Source organism: Plodia interpunctella, chromosome 9 (genome assembly GCF_027563975.2).
Source record: "Plodia interpunctella isolate USDA-ARS_2022_Savannah chromosome 9, ilPloInte3.2, whole genome shotgun sequence".
In the NCBI taxonomy this organism is placed as follows: domain Eukaryota; kingdom Metazoa; phylum Arthropoda; class Insecta; order Lepidoptera; family Pyralidae; genus Plodia; species Plodia interpunctella.
In genome coordinates this window covers 4,192,751-4,199,331 of record NC_071302.1, presented here as the reverse complement: position 1 = coordinate 4,199,331, position 6,581 = coordinate 4,192,751, and the positions used below count along the sequence as shown (strand labels likewise).

Here is a 6,581-nt window from a genome sequence, read left to right as displayed (position 1 = left end):
GCCGAACTTTGGCGAATTCGGTATACATTGGATGTTTTTCATTGCGGTAAATTATTGCTCTCATGCAAACTACGCAATGTATGTGCTCATTCGCGTCGACATCTGTCTGAGTTCGGCGATAGCGTCTAGCCAACATACCATCTGCGGCAGCCTGGTAGGTATCCATTCCACCGAGCGAGCGCAAACAAAGAGCGGCGAAAACCAGAGATCTTTTCAAATATTCTGCTCCGTGTGAGACTCAGAGGCAACAAGGTCGCAAAACATAAGTACTTGAAAATGGTATACCATGGCCGGCAGGACAGCGTTGCAGATACCGGTAATTTGTTACGACATGTCACAAATCACATTTTTGTGACGATATTTCCCTAAGTTCACCAGTGTCTCAAGCTGTGTGTCCCATGGCCAACAAGGCAGCGCCACATACCACGTCAATTTGCAACTACATAACACAAAGCACTATTTTTGGACAATATTTCACTAATTTCACCGCTGTCTCAAGCTGTGTGTCTCGTGGCCGGCAGGACAGCGCCGCAGATACCGCCAATTTGTTACGACACCTCACAAAGCACCTCTTTTAATATTATTCCTCAGAGCAGGCACGCTTAAATTAAACGCCCTACAGGGCGTTATGAAAACTTTATAGTACATCTTTTGTATTTGCAAGTTTTTAAGTATTATGCTATTTTTTTTTATTTTGTCAAAGATACACTTTTAAATATATTTTTATGTGTAGTAGACATTATACAGGGGTATTTGATAGGTGCAAAGATTAAGTGTGTGGTTGCCGAAGTATGAAGTTGCAGAAGTGAAGTTAGCCCAGACCATTTCGAACCAGTACAATCTATGTAGGTAACCGTAGTTTAAAAGGGTCCCAACCAACTTGCTACGAATCATAGGCCCCTTAGGTTGGAGCCCGGTGCATGGCCTATCTAGTCACTTATTAGCTACGCCACAGCCTACAAAGGCCTAAACATCTTTTGTTTAAAATATCTTGCACTTACACTTTCATAAGTTGTTATTATGTTCTCCAACCTCTAAGTTCAAAACGAGTCCTATTTTCCTTCCTAGCTCAGCAAGTCTTTGTTTTCAACACTTTTCTTAGCACTTCAAACACAAGTAACGCCCCTATTATTTCACAAAATGTGATATAATGTTCGTACTCCTATAAGAAGTAGTAAATAAATGAGGGCGTCGAGTCCTCTTGGCTGGCAACACTGTGTGTTTTTCAACCAATCTTGACCATTCGATTTGGTATTGCTATGAAATAAAAAAAATATGTAAGTACTTAGTTAATAATTTGTTTTCTATTTTTCTTTATAGTAAGACCATACTTGTACGTAGCTAGTGGCGACCCTAAATGTCACGATGATGAGAGTCATGAGAGAGAGAGAGGGAAACAAAATTGTTATTTAAGTCCCTTGTATTCACAAGTATACTTGAGCGAGGATTGGTTGAGTAGATAAAGCGTGATAAGGCTTACTTAACAAACAAATAAACCCAATTTCGTATTTGTAATATTAATTAAATTGGCGCCGGTGGTGTATTGGTTAAGACTGAAGATCGAAAGGAAGTTCGATTCCTACTCGTGCCACATAAGTTTGTGTACCAATCTGATTCATCTATAGTACTTTTCATCGACTACCACTTGCTTCCGGTGAAGAAAAACATCGTGAGTAACCTGCACACTGATTGATTATTAACTTGTGTGTGAAATAGACGAGGCAATGGCAAACCACTTCATTAATAGTGCCAAGAAAGTTGTTATCTGTTTCATTCACGACTAACACGACTATGAAGCAAAATAGTGTTGAAATATAAATTAATAATACATTTCATTTTTGTTCTGGTATCTACATCCGAATTAAATGCTTATGCAACAATAACATTATGCAAATTGGTGTAAACAGCGCTTGCTAAAATTGTTATGATCGAAATGTAACATTTGTGAATTCACTAAAACTGAGGGTAGGTGTAATATCTGACTTCAATAACAGTTGCTGGACCATTAACTCCTGCGCCCGCAATACACATCACAGCTAAACTTTGCAAACACTTCTGACAACCTAAACCATACTCTAACCACTTGGAATATAACGCAAAATTAATTAACTACATATTCGGCTAGCAAACTGCTTTATAACCTAAAAAGATGTAACTGGCAAAATTTTAATCCGTCAATTTCAATTCTATACCTGATTAAATAAGATTGAATTTCAAGTGAATTGTCGAGTCGATGTTGAGAGCCGATTCATCCTGTTTCATGTAGGTCCAAATTGCCGACAGTTAGTTTAACTGTTGCTCTTGGCTTTCTATCTGTGCTATTGTGCTGCCCCTGATATATTGCTAAGCAGATTAAGGCAAAAAGCTCTTCGTAACAAATTCACGATATTACGCTCAACATCAACGTAAATAATTCACCGTGGTGTAGAATCCGCGTTATTTTACCTTTGATATAAAAGAAATTATGTCTTGGATGTGTAAATTTCTTAACATGACATTTATGTTACAACGTTTAAACATAGTAATATCTGTTAAAATAATATAAGGGTAAACCAAAAATGTGTAACCGTAATTAGTGGAAACTTGATTGATTTTGTAATATAAATGAAATAATGAAAAACATACACCGTAACCTCCTTCATAAATATTTACGCAAATTCATTAATATTTCTTTGAAAAACCAAAAAGGTACGAGTACATAATCATGTAAATAAGTTCTTGTAACTTATTCAGGTATAGGTACTCTTAATAATACAGATCTGTAAAAGAAAAAAAAAACTATAGTACAATTTCCAAAACAGACAAAAATGCTGTCTTTCTACTTTCAGAATAGTTTAATGTCATTGTTTAACATAATGACGTACACAATTTGGGTTAAATATTCAGTCTACGCCCGGTGCATCAGTCTGCTACGTTATCTAGTCAAGTATTTTGTAAGCAGGAACAAGATTATTTGTTTGATGTCCCGGGCTCAATGTATCTTCGTGTATAGAGTCGGCGGAGTAATGTAGTCCGAACGAAATAACTAAATATATTTATCAGACACTAGATGTCTTCACTCTCCCATGAGAGATCACCTATTTTTCCGTAAATTTTGAAATAAAATATAGCCTATAGCAATCTTGGATAATGTGACTTTAAATGGTGAAATAATTTTTGAAATCGGTTCCCTAGTTTAGGAGAGTACATACCTCAAACATACAAACTAATTAACTCACAAACGCTTACCTCTTTATAATCATAGTATACATAATTGGGTAGCCGAAATTCTCATCTTGAGGTAATTTGTCTTTAGTGAAAGAACTGAGATATAAAATCTTGGCCCTGATAGAGGAGCAAACTTAAAAATGTTGGCTTCATGTTGTCCAGGATCCAGGATAATATTCATGTCAATGGTCTAGAGTAACCAAACACCATGTGAAATTGAGAAAAAAAAGTTGGACGGTGAAACATGGGCTCCGACGAGTGGGAGAGAGAGTAGGTACGAACACTGAGAGATACGAATAATTACCGTAAATTTTCTCCTCGCATTGAAACATAACTTTGCATCTTACAAAATTCATTTCCCTCACTCCTCTTATCGGCAGAACAAAGTTTTGGACACATCTGAAGACATTTTTAACACTTCATCTCAATGCTTCAGGAATTTTTACTGCCTGTAAAGTAGTAGGATCATTAAAACACGTTTCAATCGCCATAAATTCACACACATTTTATAGCGACGATATATGTACGGTATTACAATAAAACAGAGTTTATATCCCATATTGTATCATAAAATACCTGTGCAAAGGATGTACAATTTTATTCGCCTTTTAAAGGGCTCGTTTGTTTTACGGGGTGTAAATGTTCAGATCTATTTTATTTAATGTTCCTCTAAAACATTGTTTATTCCTTGTATGAGTTTAAAAAATAATATTTTAACTATTTGGTGGTACGTCCGGTCAACCGGACTACAGAAAAATAACTACAGTAAATGTCATTGTGTGTGTAAGAAAGTATTATCTATGCTCCGTATCATTTCCATTCGAAATTGAAATTCAAAACTACGAATCCAATTGGTCATTCAATCCAATTGGCAATTCAAAATTACGAATCAAATCAATTATCTGAAAACATTTTTTACTCCCAATGTAATTTATACAATCAAATAACCATAATATTATTCTATAAGTATAGGAAACTATCCCGCTATGTGACCTTATCTCCAACTAACTAATTAAAGAGTAAAGCAACTGTGTCCAAACGTGACGTGTACTCTAACGGGCAAAGTTAAATTAAAGGTTGTTGTTACGATCTCAGGTCGACGATATGAGTCGCCAATGCCGTGACGTCCCAGGGCGTCGCGACGCACAGTTAGGAAAGCCTAGGTTAACTTCCTCCATACCATATTTCATCAGAATCGGTCCAACAGTTTAGACGGGAAAGTGAATTACCTATACGGCGAAGTACCCAAAACAACGCACATTCATTACATAAGGTTCGATCACAATGTACTACGTACAACAAACGAAAACCAGTGTAACAGCGGTATTAGCGGTTGTTTTTATGTTAATTCATTTCGTGGTGAATGTATAATTTAATCCGTTATGCCGGCACAAACATTAAAAGTAATAGCGGAATTAAACAAACAGAATGCTCTTTGTTCTCATTACCACAAAATTATATAATTAACCTATGAGTAATTATATTCTCACTACTATAAACCGAGATCAGTTACTAGTTGCGCCCCATGGTGACGCTCCCCCGAAACAATTCTCGTGTGGGATAAAAAGCTACATGTTATATGCAATTTCAGATTATACCTACCCGTTCTTCCTGCATTTTCCGAATTCAAGGCATCATTGATTCCCATCAGGCTATATAGAGGTTAAACACACTCAAATTTTAATAAAAGTTAAAAATAAATAACAACCCAGCCCGTCCAGTGGAATACATTAAGAAACAAACATTCTCATATGCATTTAGATTCAAATTCAAAATTATTTATTTAACTTAGGATGATACACAATCCTTTTTGACGTGTTATATTAGTATCATAGAAATTTCAATATCTTCTAAAATTAATTAACTGGTGTAGTGTACGGTAGATGTTTCCTCAAAATGATTCCCCTCACGAGAATCAAATAGTGTGGTGTAGTGAGTAAACCATACATACAGTATACTACTTGCACTAACTCTTGAGATGCAGGTATAATTTGTACCTGAAACTTTTGCTGCAGCTAATTTAACAAACAGTTCCAGCTATAAGAACAATTACAATGTTAATAAATAAACAAAGCAAAAATTCATATATTTTTATAGCAAAAAAACATAATATTCATGTCCGAATAATGAAAATTTACAGCCCATTAAAATGTACCTACCTACAAAATTAATATGTACTGGATTAAAATGAGGTCACTCGATAATTCGTTGATATTTCCATATGGCTCTATTGTTATGATAATTATCTGGTAATTACGTATTAAAATCATTAAACGAACTATAATTTTACCGTTAATGCATTCGCATAATGTATTACCCTGCTTAAGAACATTTTAGAAAACTCTGTGAACACATAGAATGCCTTTATAACGTATACTTTTATTTTAATAAATAAACATAAAATTAGCTATAGCCCGTGGCTCCGCCTGCATAAACTAACCTATATCATTCTCCAGCTCTTCAACTATCACCACACAAAAAATGACTAAATCTGATGCTCGGTTTTGACGTGCAAGAAGGACAAACCAATACACTTCTACATAATTATAATCTTAGTATTTAATTGTATAACTGTTTTGCGTTTTAAAATTCAAATTGAATAAATTTTTTACAAAAATATTTTTATACAAAATTTTTATTTTAGTTAGAGATAGATATTATTGTGAACTGCTGCACTCCGGTTCGGTTTTAAATGGAACTCCGGGTCAGTTTTAAATGGTTCCTACCATTTAAAACCGATCCGGAGTGCACTATCACCTAAAGGTGTTTATCTTATCTAATAATGCGTTCTCATCCAAACTAAACATGTGTTACAACATTTTAGCTTCAAAATTTAGTTACAAGATTCCATTCGAACATACTCGTACATAATTACTTACATTGCAAGTTAAAAAAAGCTTATAAAAACATATTTATATCTAAAGACTCTTATATCCATCAAATTACCATTTTCTTTAAGAATTATACATTTTTCTTTTTCCTGGACAGACAATATCCGATATCCGCCGGGATGCAAATACCTACAGGGATTGTGAAGTTTAAAAGAAATCCTTGCAATGGAGCAAAAGTTCTTACTATTATTGCACCAGTATTCCATTTCCAACGCAAAGACTAGAACAATTGTATTAAAAACAAAATTGGCTAACATCATTTTATTCTTTGAAGTATTACATCATTAAAAATAATGTTTTGATATTTTGAAAATACATTTTATATACAGTTACGACCTCGGTGAAGCATTGGTAAAATGCTCGCCTCTGAACCCGGTCCCGGTTTCGATCCCCGGTCGGGTCAGGATGGAAAATCTGGGGGCACAGCAGTGCCAGCGGAAATGTTCTGATTGGCCCTGGTCTTGGATGTTTATCTATGTATAT

The 6,581-nt window shown here is 35.0% G+C and overlaps 1 long non-coding RNA gene across 1 annotated transcript; it reads right to left on the bottom strand.

The window, feature by feature from the left end:
• Window positions 1–1,365: 1,365 nt before the first annotated feature.
• LOC128672502 (uncharacterized) lies at window positions 1,366–4,010 on the bottom strand. Its single transcript, XR_008404980.1, has 3 exons — window positions 3,784–4,010; window positions 3,229–3,656; window positions 1,366–2,759 (listed from the first exon to the last, which is right to left on the bottom strand). It is a non-coding gene; the product is annotated as an uncharacterized LOC128672502 (long non-coding RNA).
• Window positions 4,011–6,581: the final 2,571 nt, after the last annotated feature.